Below are 14,908 nucleotides of genomic sequence, written 5' to 3'. Positions count from 1 at the left end.
GTCAACCCAATAGAACTTGTGGTACAAATCCCTCTTCGTTACAATGGAAGTTTGAACATGTTCTTTTCAACTCTACAAAGAGAAGTGCATCGGAGTGGGATCAGTGCGCCCATATCCAAGTTATTAGTGTAAATTTGCCAGTTGAAAATGGAAAATCCCGGTCGTTAATGGCTCAGACTTCAAAATCAAGGTAAAAAATTGGGCATTCTAGTTTTAAATCCCGGCAAAATACCCTAGATTTTGGTATAAACGTCTTCTGCCTAATTTGCCCTTGAAAAGCATGGCCTAGCGAATGGTTTTTTTCAAGCAATGTAGCGGATCATAGCCAATAACTATCAACAAATGTCCATGGCTTATCGTATGATAGTCAATTTGTCTATGTAACTTTTTCTACAGTGCCTGATAAACATTTTGCTCATAGCCCCAATCACCATCTCTCTCTCTCTCTCTCTCTCTCTCTCTCTCTCTCTCTCTCACACACACACACACACACATATATATGTATATGTGTGTGTGTGTGTACAAAAATGAATGAATGTGTATATATATGTGTGTGTGTGTGTGTGTGTGTGTGTGTGTGTGTGTTTGTGTGTTGTTGTATTAAACTTATACACAAAAGAACATAAACATTCAAAAGACAACTGGCTTTAAACAAAGCACAGAGATTAGCACAAAATGACTCAGTCTTAGATTCAGTTTTGTAAATCAGTGTGAGAATGAAGTATCATTCTAGTGCATTTAAACATGGGATAGTTAAAAGATTTGGTTCTAAGGTAGAGGAAGCAAGGTTCTTTAGTGTCGGACAATGGCTAAGCCAAAAAGATCATAAGTAAAAAATAGAATTCTCACTTGCCTCTATATAAACAAGACAACATATTTGTTAAACTTGAATACGTATTACAAGTGTCAATGAACATATAAGTTGTTATCCATGTCCTACTTAAAATTTTAAACCTACTATCCTTTTTAGAGTATCAAATAGTGCAAAGTATTTAGGAGACTAACAACCCATAGAAGAGTAAGTATATAATCCATAAAAAGTGTGTATCCATATGTTTTGAAAGTGATCAGAAAGCAACAACCCCTTTTGATCCAAGTATCAAAAGTTCCCCTTAATTTTAAAGAGTATTCGTTATGATCAAAAGGCCACCACCTCTTCTGATCCAAGTGTCAAAAAGACCCCCCCTAAAAAATTAAAAAATTAAAAAATTTAAGTATTTAATAAAAAAGAAGTGTATATCCATATGTTTTGATAGTGACCAGAAGGCCACCACCCCTTCTGATCCAAGTGTCAAAAGTTTCCTTTAACCACCACCCCTTCTGATCCAAGTGTCGGAAAGATCCCCCTTTTAAAACAAAATTGTTCAAAGCATGATGTGACCAGATAAGTTATGCATCTTTCTTACTGCAAAAAATATTTTTTATTGTTATGTGGATCAGAAGGCCACCACCCCCTTTTGATTCAAGTGGTATAACCATTAAGTCTATGAAAATTTGTTTTGAGTGATCATTCCTTATGGTCTTGGATTATCCAGCTTATCAACTTAAAGCCATATGTTAGAATGATTGGATGTCAAGTTTTTCTGTTAAAGTCTTGACAAAAGTCATTAGTGCACTTCTCAAAAGTCTTTAGTGATGCTAAATGAATAGTACAAAAAGCAACAAAGAGCCAATAGTTCGGCAAGAAATAAGCTAATTATCAGTTGTTAGTCATTGTAAACCTAAACAATAATGAGCTGCATCAGCTCATAATCTATACTGAGCTTCATTTCTACACTAATACGCAATTCAGTCAACAATTTTAGGTCAAGATTGGTGAGTTCTAGGTCTAGCCAAAAAGCACCTACACTCGGTTTTACAATATTAAGAGTCAAACAAAAAAGGCTGCATCCCTTTTTTTGGAGCAATGAAAGCCTCTTATCAAACTCTCCATATTTCTACCTTGTATAACAATAGACAATACCCATTGTGCCTATTTTTATGAATGATCTGTAAAAGCCAATGTCTTAACTCTAAGTGGCCATCTCAGCAAATCCCACTATAGCCAAATTGCATTCCATTAGAATCTACCCATTTTTTAGACCCTTTTCATAAATCAGCAAATTTTACAAAAGTGAGAATTCCCAAGGTTGAAATATAGTAGTAAAAAAGCTCCCAATAGGCATTAGTAATAGAAACCAACAAAATTTCCCCAAAATCTAGAGAAACTAGTACAAAAACACACAAAAATCTCCCAATATAGTAATAGTACAAAAACTCCCAAAAGCCAGTAAAAATAAAAACCAGTAGCATTTGTCCATTTTTAGAGCATATCCGTGCTTTTCCACCAAAGAAGATTAGTGAACCATACCCCATTTAAACTGTTCAAGCCAAAAAAGTCCCTCATGTATCAATCATCTAATGGTCGAGACATGATACCAACAAGAGTTTTTAGCTTAGTGTATTCAAAAAAATCATCATCTGCCATAGATTTTTTAGAATAGCCAGCAGTAGATCAAGAAATACCAAGTTATATACTAAACCATATAGTAAAAACAAGCCCTTAAATGTCAAAAAGATTATAAATATAAACACAGCAAAGCCAATAAAGCTTCTCCATAATCATAGAAGCTTCAAGATTGAGCACTCAACTATACACAATGATGACTTAGAAAATTTTCTCAAACATCTTAGATGAGCAGAAACAGTGCCAACCAATACGACATAGCTCAAGCATCCATACAAGCCAAGCAAAACCCATATCAAAGGTAAAAATTTCAAACTCTCAGTAAAACTGCCTACAAAATTAACTGTAAAAACTAGCAAGTTTTTGAAAAAACTTGTGCAAAGAAGTGAACCCCGCCGGCTCCAAAATATAGCAGAGCAACCATTATTGTAAACTAAAAAAGTCAAGAGCACTCATTAGTTTCTAGAGTCTCTCCGTAATACCACATATATTTGAGCAGAATATTGAATCATGGCCCACATCAGTGATTCAAATACCATCACAGTCACATCCATAGTAATGTTAGAGGTTGGAAATGCCCCTAAAAACATAACATTTAGTTCTCTCTTTTTTGTAATTCTGAAAATAGTGATGTAAATAGACCATTTTCTACAAAAAGATGTCTAGTACTCTATGTCTATTCAGGTTGCGACAGAAGACAACGAGCAAAGCTTAGACCAGTTATAAGTAATTAGCACAAGTTCTACGTATTGCTCATAGTTCAAGCATCATAGCCTCAACATTAGGTCTTTTTTTAATGAAATCTCACCTAACATAGGGTCAACATTCTAGCCTTTTTAAGAAGTATGAGCATCATAAAAATGCCCTCCATAGTGAATATACAGATTAATAGCAGGTGTTCCCAGGTCAGCATTGGCCAAAAGATGTCTACCTCAAAAATGAATAAGAACCACCAATGCCTATTTGTACGAGCAGGCCAGGGGAACAAGCCTTGTGCAAATTGTAACTTCTCAGCAAAGTCACTCCACTCATTCGCGAATTATTGGACCATCAAGGCCAAGCTTTTACCCATAATCACTAGTAATTTCCACTTTTTTATGAACGATCAAAGTAGTCAAGCATAGCTCAGAAACAAAACCCTCAATGCCTATTTGTGTGAGCAAGCAAGGGAGACCAATAAAATTCGGAGGATCGGCAAAAATCATATACTCCAAGATACCATATTATTCAACATAGTAAATCCAAGTGATTTGCTACAGTATTTATGAAAACCATTAAAGTGAGATTGGCACCAACCTACAAAACATTAGTCTTCTCAACCAAATCCACTTTGAAGTAAGTAGGACAGCAAACAAAGCACGACCCTCATTCACAGATTATAACTAGTAACATGCAAAGCAAGGCTAATTGAGGGATAAGAGTGTCCCTCATCAGGTGTTAAATAGGTTGTAAGAGGAAGTATACACAGCAACCCTCGAGCAATGAATTTCTCCAACTCTGCCTATAGAATCAGCCCAAATTCCAAGCCAACTTTAGAAGTCATGTGAGGGAGCATTTAGCACGCCATCTCTATGAAGATACAGGGAGGAGAGAGATAGGGGCAAACAATCAATCAAACTAGTACCTAGTAGGCATAGTTGAGAGGTTTGGAGAGCATCAATACTCGAGAGGAGGGTGAAATTGAAGCAAGCTCATGGAATCATCCAATGGCTCAAGGATGAGAGAAATAAGGAGGACCAAGGATCATACAAATGTGCATTATGCAGGCAAGATCACCAAAGCAAAAAATCCAACAGCTTGAGAAGGGAGATGAATAAAGGCCCTGTACGCGGCTCTAAAAGTGGGTGGGGGGATGGTAATTACCCATTTACTCAAAGGGTTTAGGGTTAAGTTCACACCCAATAAACTCATCCCACTAGGGGATTGAGTTTAGAAGAGTAGGATAATTTGCTTGGGCGGCCTAAGGTTCTCTAATTTTGGACGGCCATTGCGCCTTTTGGGCAGACGGTTCCCCTCAAGGGACACCACATTTGGCATACATATCGACTAAAGCATTGCCAAGCATCACATCTTTCTCCATTGGGTGGCCAATAACCTTATGGTTCATGGGTGGGTGGCCCTCAAAGCGCACCACTTTGGGCACACACTTTAGCCCGGACATTGCACTGGCTCAAGCACTACAGAGCACAACTTTTTTCTCCGACTCGACGTGGTTGCACACTATAGGAGACAACATTTCGGACAAATAACTCATCAAGAACTATAAAGCTGCTGTCCCAAACTTTGTGGGCCCACTAACTGAGGTTGCCAAACCTGCCACAAGTCATATGGTACCTCATCATCGGTCGTCGTCACAGACTTCAAACATTAATATCTTACAACTCCGGACTCCAATTGGCAAGTTGTAAATTCCTATAGACTTTTCAAGCTGCATAGAATGCATACAAACCCTACTGAGGTTGTAAAATTCCCAGATGGCACACCGACCAAGGCAACCAGACTGGTACGAAACTGGCCCCCGATGAAATTTAATCTGGCAATATCTTGGTAATGGTAACTACGATCGCTAATCTCAAAAAGGAAGAGGGTGAGAGAAAACCCGACAAAAGGAAGGTACGAGAGGAGTCTGAGGAGGAAGTGCATGCAAAGGAGTCAGAGGAAGAGGGTGAGAGAAAACTCGACAAAAAGGAACGAAGGAGGTTATGAGCAAGGAAGAGATGAGCTCAAAGGAGGGGAGCTCTCGGGCAAGAGCAAGAGGAAGCTAGGCTTTCTCTCTCTCGTTCTCGGACGAGCAAGGGAGGAAAGCAAAACACAATCTCTCTCTCTCTCTCTCTCTCTCTCTCTCTCTCTCTCTCTCTCTCTCTCTCTCTCTCTCTCTCTCTCTCTCTCTCTCTCTCTCTCGCATGAAGAAGGGAGTCTCGTGCTTAAGCAAGGAAAAGAATCCACACTCTTTCTCTCACTCTCGAACACAAGCAAAGAGACGAAGGGAGGAAGGGTATTCGAGCAGGAGGAAGATAATCAAAAAGGGGGCAAGACAAGGAGGTAAAGCTGGAGAAGCTAGGGGGAGACACGCTCTCTCTCTCTCTCTCTCTCTCTCTCTCTCTCTCTCTCTCTCTCTCTCTCTCTCTCTCTCTCTCTCTCTCTCTCTCTCTCTCTCTCTCTCTCTCTCAATCCAAGCTCAGAGTCTGAAGCTCTCATATCTCTCTCTCTTAAGTATAGAGGGGAGGAATCAGGCAATCAGAGCAAGTGGATTAGAGGAGAAGTCGAAATTTGTAAGCGGCAATTAAGGCAGTGCAAAGCACACAGAGCAAGAAGCTGTAGAATATTCGACAATAATTGAAGCATGATGATTGAGGCAGTGAGCAAAATTAAAATTTGTAGTATCCAAGAGCAATTGAGGCAGGTAAAGCGACAAGCGAAAATTTTCTTCATCGACATCAGGTTGAAGGTTGATTAATCATCGTCTTAAGCCTCGATGTCGTTAATGGCCTGATTAATCCTGTAAAACGAGAGCTTAAACTCTTAGTTAGCACATGATCCAAGTGACGGTGTTGTTAACAGCCCTTCTTAGCTAAGGATTAAATTGTACTTAAAGCTTGACTTGATTAGTTGAAGTTTACGGTGATTGCCATAGAATTTTTCACGTGCTGTTCTTATTCTCTCTCACGTCTCTCACAGCCAGAGGACCGGTGCCTTCCTATCTCACGTTTCAAAAACATATCCCCCAACATCTTTGGTGAACCCAAAGCGAAACGAGCCGGGGTGGGAGGTAAAGATGGAGAAGCCAGAACAATTGAAGCAGTTTATTGACAATTTCAATTCTAATAGATAAAAATCTAGCGGTTGCAAATTTGCCAAAAATGATGGAATTAGTTTAGGGATTTCTGCAGGAAGCGAAAGCCATGCAGATAAAAAAACGGATTGATGATGCAATAAAGATGGCACTTGATGCTGTATGGGAGCAGTATCGTGTTTTTCAAGGATATGATCCAGAAGGTTTTATTGCATGTTATGAAGCCGAGATGAAGAGCCAAAATGTTCCAAAAAAATGAATGATTGCAGCTTTTCAAGAGGTTGTAAACTCAAATTTTAAAAGGCAGGTTCAAGAACTAGCAGAAGCATAACCCACACGGTGGGACTATTTTGCAGAGAAATTTATTTGCGAAAGATCAAGGATTCTAGATCTGGAAATAAAAGAGATTACTGAATGAAGCCAGGTTGTCTTCAGTAAAGGTGAAGGGGATTAGCTATGCAGTTCCTCAACTATGAAGAATTTTGGGAACACATTTCTGCGAGAAGAAAAGCCAAAGAAATTATGGAATTGGAACTAACAGATTCAGTTTCAGAGGAGCATATTTTGAGCAACGAAGAAAAGATAAACAATGAATTTGATGCTGAAATAGAATTATATGATTTTTTTTCAAAGATTGCTCGCATGGACGCTACCTCCAATAATGGTTCCAGTGAAGACATAGACTGTACAATAAGTGGTTCACAAGCTCCTGACCTTGACATAAATTATTCTGAAGGATTTCATCAAGCAGATGAGCCTCTACAGGATATTACTGAAACTATCAGCACTATAGCCGAGCTAGATAACATGTTTGCTGTAGATGATTGCAAAAATAAAGCTATTATATACACAGTAGCTGATGACGTGACCAAGATTGTGGACCCACCACAGGATGAGCTTGAGGATGTCAATGAACCTATGATTGCTACTAACAATATGTTTGCAGATACTGTTATCACAGAAGAGGATGCCAATATCGATGATTTTTTGTCTAAATCTAAAGGAGATGATCATGACAATATAGAAGAGCTTTCTGATATGTGTACCTCTTCAGAGGGGGTGCCAGATGAGCCTTTACAGTGCTATGATGGATTGCTAAGTAACATGGATGCAAATGAGGAAGCAAAGGATGACATGGATGAGTATGACGATTGCCTAGATCATGTTGATTGTGAACAGGTTATCGATATGGATTTTACATCTATGCTTGTACATGGGCTGCATGAGGAGATAACTCCTACAGTTTTGATGCATGTTGATATTTTAAAGAGTGATTTTCTCGAGGATGCTATGGATGAATATTTATAGGATAAAGTTGTTTTTCATGATTAAGCTGAAATCCCAACAGGTAAAAATTCTCTAATGATAAAGGTCCAGAGAGTCCCAAGTTTTTCATGATGGACATGAAGCTAGAGGGGGTGATGATGCCAAATCATCATTGATACTACAAAAAGTGCACATAGTTTTTCATTTCCTTGGACAATGTGCCAAATGTGGCTAGATTTGGATGCTATTCCTATTGATACTTATGTCAGTGATGTCCTGGCTGCCAGTAAAAGGGAGTCAAAATTCTTTAATGCTTGCTGGTAACAAGCTTAAGTTGTCAAAAGTTTATGAGATCTGGGTGATGCACTATGCTTCAGGTGAAGCTCTAGTATATTGCAGAGACCATCAATGCCATGTGATCTCAATGGTGTTTGATCCAGGAGATTCTAAGGATATTTATAAGCAGCTTCAATATGAATGGATATTGTTAAGTATGCATAGTAATTGCGTGCTATTTGAAGTAGGGGTAGCATATTTGCACTAGAAATTCTTGATGTTGATTGATACAAGAAATATATACTCATGTAAATATTATGTTGTTTTAGTGTGTGGGAAATTCTTGATTAATCCATTTGATCCTGGGGGCTACTGAAGTGCAAGTTGCAGATTTGAGGAGTACCAGTTATCTGTTGTAGCAGGTTGCATGGTACAAGGTTTTGGTTTCTATATTATCATAAGTTAGAAGAGTTTTTGGTTATGTGTTCAATAAGATCACATGGTTTGCTTCCACTTGACTTCTTTGGACAATTGATGAAGTATCTTCACATCTTTTAAGTTGGTTCTAATACCAGAACTTGAAGTGAAGGACTTGACGGCCATTCCGTGTGCAGACGGAGTAAGGCATACTTGAGTCTGATGATGGCAAAGAGCTTAAGGTACCTATAGCAGATGCAGATTGAAGTGCAGTTGGTGCAGATCGGAGGCTTTGCAGGTTCAGAGGGGGTGGATGTTGTGCAGCTCCGCTTCCATGATGGGAAAAAGAGCAAAGAAATGCAAGGGAAGCTTCTTTGAAGCCTACACATTTATTGAGCAGTGATCAAGGCTTCTTAACATGCCAAGTTTAATGATTAATGTATGCCAGATACGGCTTTAAAGGGCCAATAGATGCCTTAATGATGCTAAAAAAGAGTATGCTTGAAGTTAGCACAGATGGGAGTTTATGATCTAGAAATGTAGTGCTTCAAGGGCTCTACCGGCTTGTCTTTATGGTTCGTCGATTGGAGCTATGGTGAGGAAGTTATCGCAGGTGAAGTTTGAGCCAATTGTAGATCCGTACTGGATTGGGCAACTGTAGCTGAGGGGATGAAGTGGATGCATGGCCCTAAAGTGCTCACTTTGTGGAGCGCGTCAATCTTTTCAGATTAGTGATTGGAGTTACTGTTGCCAAGATATTGCCATATTAAATTTCATCGGGGGCCAGTTCCGTACCAGTCTGGTCTCCTCGGTCGGTGTGCCATCTAGGAATTTTAGAGTCTCAACAAGGTTTGTATGCATTCTATACATCTTGAGAAGTCTGTAGGAATTTACAGCTTGCCAATCGGAGTCCGGAGCTGTAAGGTATTAATGTTTGAAGTCGATGACAACGATCGATGATGAGGTACCAGACTTTTGGCAGGTTTGGCAACCTGAGTTAGTGGGCCCACAAAGTTTGGGACGATGGCTTTACAGTTCTTGATGAGTTATTTGTCCAAAATGTCATCTCCTATACTGTGCAACCATGTCGAGTCAGAGAAAAAAGTTGTGCTTTGCAGTGCTTGAGCCGGTGCAATGCCCGAGCTAAAGTGTGTCCCAAAGTGGTGCCCTTTGAGGGCCATCTACCCATGAACCATAAGGTTATTGGCGACCCAAGGGAGGCCGCTCAATGGAGAAAGATGTGATGCTTGGAAATGGTTTGGTCGATATATATGCCAAATGTGGTGTCCCTTGAGGGCAAACTTCTCACGAGACAATGCCTTTGTGAAAATATCTACAAGGTTGTCCAGTGTTGGTACATAAGCCAAGTTGATCTCTCCTGCTGAGAGCCTCTCCCTGACATAGTGGTAATCCACCTCAATGTGCTTTGTGCGAGCATGAAAAACTGGGTTCCTTGCAAACTGCCAATGCGCTCTGACTGTCAGTGTAAATGATGTTGGCAATGTCTTGTCCAACACCCAAATCATCCATAAGGCGTCTGAGCCATATACACTCAATTGTAGCTGTGAAGACTGCCCTATACTCAGCCTCACAACTAGAAGTGGCCACAGTAGGTTGCTTCTTGCTCAACCATGAAATACATGAACTACCAAGCATAAAACAAAAACCACTTGCGGACACTCGCGTGTCATAACAACCAGCCCAATCTGAGTCCGAAAAAGAATTTAAATCTGGCGGCAATGATCCCCCCTTGGGATAAAACAAGCCAAGATGCAAAGTGAAACTCGAGTAACGAAAAATCCTCTTGACTGCTTGCCAATGCTCAGACCCTGGGCTACGCATAAATTTGATGACATGTGAGACTACAAACTAAATATCCGGCCTCGTGTTGCATACATAAATGAGGTAGCCAACAACAATTTGGTAAAGAGTGACATCAACAAGATCACCAGCACCATGTAGACTCAACTTCAAACTTGTTTCCATGGGAGTGTCAATAGGTTTGCAATCCTCAAGTCCAAACTTACATAGCAATGTCTCTATGTAACTTTTCTGACAGAAGGCAATACCACCATCACACTGCTTAAATTGTATGACCAAGTAATGATGCAACAACCCCAAATCTTTCATCTTGAAAGTAGCATTCAAATCAACCTTAAATTTAGCAATATGTGATCAATAAATCATCCACATAAAGAACAACAATGAGAAGTACATTGCCCTCACGCTTAACATACAATGTGCTTTCTGTTGGACTGTTACGAAAGCCTTGTTTGACCAAATGAGTGTCAGCTTTCTCATACCAAGCATGAGGAGATTGCTTCAACCCATACAAAGCCTTCTTACATCTGCACACTTTGTCCTCTTGTCCTTTCTTGACAAAATCACAAGGCTGTGTTACATAGACTTCCTCAAAAATGTCACCATTCAAGAAAGCAGTAACAATTTCAGATTGATGTACATCCCAACCAAAATGAGCTGCCAATGCACATAGAAAATGAGCAGTAGTCATACGACAAGTGGGAGCAAAATTTTCTTTATAATCTATGCCTTTTTGCTACGCATAGCCTTTTGCAACAAGTCGAGCCTTATGGCGATTAACCTCACCATTTGGCTTGCGTTTCAACTTGTAAACCCACTTTGTACCAATGGCCTTTTTTCCAAGAGGCAAATCACATAAAGTCCATGTGTCATTTTCTATAAGTGCATCATATTATGTGCTTCATCAAAAGATAGAGGTTGCTCTATATCACATAATCTAGACATAGCCAATAACAATCTGCTGCATAAGAGGCATGGTGAGAACCTAAACGAGTACAACTAGAAAAAGATGCAACCAATTTACTGTCACGCAAAGTGTGCACCAACCATTTTGGCATACCTCTAACGTGCTCATTTTCAGCCATTTTGGCATACCTCTAATGTGCTCATTTTCAGCCCTTTCCTCATCAAGTACATCATGTACATCAGCATCAGTAATAGGCTGATCTATAACATTTTCTAAAACCCCCATAGGTTGTACATTTGCCTCAATTGAATTTACATTCAAACTTCCACCACTGAAAAGAGGCAATAAACTGTCATAAATGTCCTGTGAGCTTACATTACTATCTCTAGTACATGACAACAAGGGCTGAACAGAATCTTCCACAAGCACAACATCATGTGAAACCAAAATAAGTTTTGTTTGCGGATGGTACAACCTGCTAGGGAGGATAATTTCTCTCAAATCTCTTTAAATATTTTCTTTAGTTTGGGTTCGCAGAGCTCTAAAACTAATAGCTCTAGTGTCACTGTTATTGGCCCTGACGGCTCCTCCTCCGTTTATAGACAGGCTAGGGATGGCTCTAACCCTATCCCTCTAAAGCATTTTATTATTGCATTGTGCTAAATATGGCCAACGTGTCAGCTCTCGTGCAGGCCTTCGGATGGTTTGAATGATGGTGGAACAGAGGTGTGCCCCGGCCAGCGCGCCCTAGAATGTAAATCAATTGGGCACTCATCCACGTAGGGTGATTTGATTGCTTGGATCAGCAGGCTCTGTTGTAGATACGACAACCGGGTGCGAGGCACAAAGGGGGTGGCCGTCTTTGCTTTCACCGATGGAACGCCTCATGGGCACGTGATCTATACAACTAAAGGGCAATGAATAATATTGTTGAAAGGGTAAGGAGCGGCCCGCTAATAAATCCCTAGGAACCACCCCTTCTGCAAGGACATTGGCAGCCCCAGATTATGTTGCACTTTATGAATACCTACCCTGGTGGGTCCCTTAAGAAGGAGGTGGAGAAGAGATGCCAATAGATCGATTTGACAAGGTTCCACTTAGACTACAGAAGGGTGAGGTAATAATAGTAACGGGTTACTACGGCTTTGAGGGGCCTTAGAATACCAAAAAGATGTTTGACGTTAGCCTCATCCCTAACCAGGGGTCTAAAGCTACAAACACGTTCCGTTGTTCGAGGAAAAGCTGAGGCCTATGAACATTTTGACCGCCCTAACCTCAAAGCGCTTGACATAATCCGACAGGCCCAGGTCCTTGAGAAGTCCCTGGTCACCCCAATGATATTCCGATACATAAAAATCTTCTTCTTCTTCAACATGATACCAAGAGGTCATGATCTTCCGATACATAAAAATACTAGAGGCGGAAAGGTGGGCACGAAAATGGGATCCTAAGCGGTACGGGAAGATCGTGCCCATCCATTCTTTCGTCGCCTTTTGCATGGGATTTCATTAACCATGCACAAAACGGGTGGAGGGCAGTGACTAATGGTTTATAGAACAGAGGGGGGGCCACTAGCTCCATGCTTGATCCCCCTGTCGTTTTTAGAGTTTGAGTTGATCTGCGACCTTCTCAACTGCGGGTGCCACCTATTTTTCCAGAAGGGGAAATAACGCCTCCCAGCAAAGAAAGAGCGGAGGGTTCTTAGAGAAGATTTAGTGGGAGATTGTGCAGTCAGGGCTCCACATCCCACCGGATCTATAGGGTTTGATGTGGGTTCGCTCCCTCATGGAATTTGCCTCAGTGATGTGGACAACACCTTTGTTGTGTGCACAATTAGAAACTACCTTGGGGATGAAGGTCCCTTTATATAGGAGAGGACTCCTTCGAGTGGCCTTCATCTTTGGGGGCAAGGTTCTCCCCTCCGAGAGAAACCTATTTATGGGCGGTTGTGTTCAGCAGGTGCCCGTGTGGAGTTTTTTTCAAGCGGGAGAATAACCTTCCTAAGAGAGGTCCGTGAGGTATATAAGAGAACCCCCCTATCCGGGGTAGGCGTGTTCTTGTGTCTCTTGCCCGCCCAGGAAGGTTGTGTGGCTGAGGTTAGAGCACCTATCCTTAAGGGAACCAAGCTACACAAAAGGAGACCGTCCTTTTCAAGCTCGCTAACTTTGTAACCCCCCTTTTGAGAAGGAAAAGGAGCTCGCGATCTATTAAGGATCCTTGAAAAGCAAGCAGAAGAACAAGCGGGCGAGGAGATAAGAGGAACATCCGAGTCATACCTTGAGCTAGACACCCACATAGGGGCATTGTTGGTCGATCGGTTTAAGGATATGTGGTCCTACCTGCTTCCAGATGAATAGTGGTATGAATATAGAAATCAAACGTGGGATAGCCCACCCAGATGGGCTTATGAGATGCTCAATAAGATAGAGGAGGCGATGAAGGGAATTGGGGTTGCATTTACACGACCGCAAAGGAAGAGAATGAGCTCCCAACATCTTCTTCAATCAGTGGAGGAGCGCCTACGCCGGCTCCTTAAGCGGGCAAGGATGGTTGATGCAAGGCTCCCCTTTCTCAATTGAGTCCTTGTTCCTCATGAGTCAGGGCCGCAGCTACACCCACCTAGCCCCTTGTGGGTCTACATGAGCTATGCAGGTATTGAGCTACGTACACCAATGACCCCTATTCAAAAAACCTTCCTCCTTACTTTGAAGGGATGGAGATGTCTTAAAGCTAAACCTGTTGAGAGCATTCCTTAGGCTCGTCTTCACATTAGATACATGAGATCAATTTAGTCTCTTTCTGTGGGGGACCAGAGCCACAGGGAAGTTGACCCTAACAAAGCTCTTAGAGTACATCCTAGGGAAAAGGTGCAAGACCCTGGATGTGAGCAAGATAGCTGATTGATTTGAGTTGACACTTATAGAAGGAAAGAACTGGTTACTTTTCGTGGATGTGACTCGACAACCGAGTAATGCGGCCACCATCATATTAAAAAGTTTCTCTCCAACAAGAGGATAACAGTAGAGGCTAAAGGGAGGTCCATTAGGTCGGTTAAGCCCGATGCCCACTCCTTATTACGGCCAATTCGAGGTGGCCCAACGTGGACCGATCTAGCAGGGGGAGGAGATGCTTCCTCTTAATACACACCCAGAATGATGACACGCCGCAATCCATTTCTTATTGAAAGGCTAAAGGGGGGCGCCAAGGGGCTAGTGACCTAGGCCTTGGGAATGTCACCCAAGAAGGTGTTAGGAAATAAGACGTAGCTAAATAGATATTTGAGTAGATTAATTAATGGAGAGAGATAGATTTCACACACAAGAGATTATAGAGTAGAGAGAGAGAGAGAGAGAGTACACACGATATACGTGGTTCACCCAATGTAGGCTACGTCCATGAGAAAGCAACCACTCAATGGCTTTAGTACTTTAAAACAAGAAGTAGTTTACAAAGGGATTATACCCTTAATAGAGCTCCCGCGTTGCTTCACTCTCACCACCTCACACTCACCTTGTTGCATCAACTTCACACTTTGAAATGTGTGTCGTTTTATAGGCCAACAGGGCTGCCCTCTCTCATGAGATGCAACCATGTGTAGCCGCCCTTGTGTAGATAAGTCCAAATCAGACCCTCCAATCCGCCCATGTGCGGCCGCCCTTGAGAAGACAAGTCCACTTTTGAATTTTGCCACCGACCACCGGCTATTGACTTCTGACCACCGGCCACTGGCCATTGACTCCGGCCACCGACCAACCGACCGATCATTTTCCGACCACTTTCCGGCCGCCGTCCGGCCATAATATTCTAGCGAAAGGAATATTCCGGCCCTGATTTTTGGCCGTGAAAATTTTGGTTTTCGGTGAGTGATTTTTCTTCACGCACGATGGCTTCTCCTCATAATGGGGGCCTTACAAATGTGCGCTTTTACCACAAAAAATTACAAGGGGTAAATCAGGCTGCATACTTAACAATCTCCCACTTG

General features: G+C 41.5%; 1 pseudogene; it reads left to right on the top strand.

Annotated features, from left to right (window-relative positions):
• The first annotated feature begins 13,361 nt into the window (after positions 1 to 13,361).
• On the top strand, positions 13,362 to 13,830 carry LOC147420372 (uncharacterized; annotated as a pseudogene).
• The last annotated feature ends 1,078 nt before the right edge of the window (positions 13,831 to 14,908 follow it).

Source organism: Adiantum capillus-veneris, chromosome 28 (assembly GCF_014529385.1).
Source record: "Adiantum capillus-veneris isolate H3 chromosome 28, ASM1452938v2, whole genome shotgun sequence".
Classification (NCBI taxonomy): domain Eukaryota; kingdom Viridiplantae; phylum Streptophyta; class Polypodiopsida; order Polypodiales; family Pteridaceae; genus Adiantum; species Adiantum capillus-veneris.
This window is presented reverse-complemented; position numbering and strand designations above follow the sequence as displayed.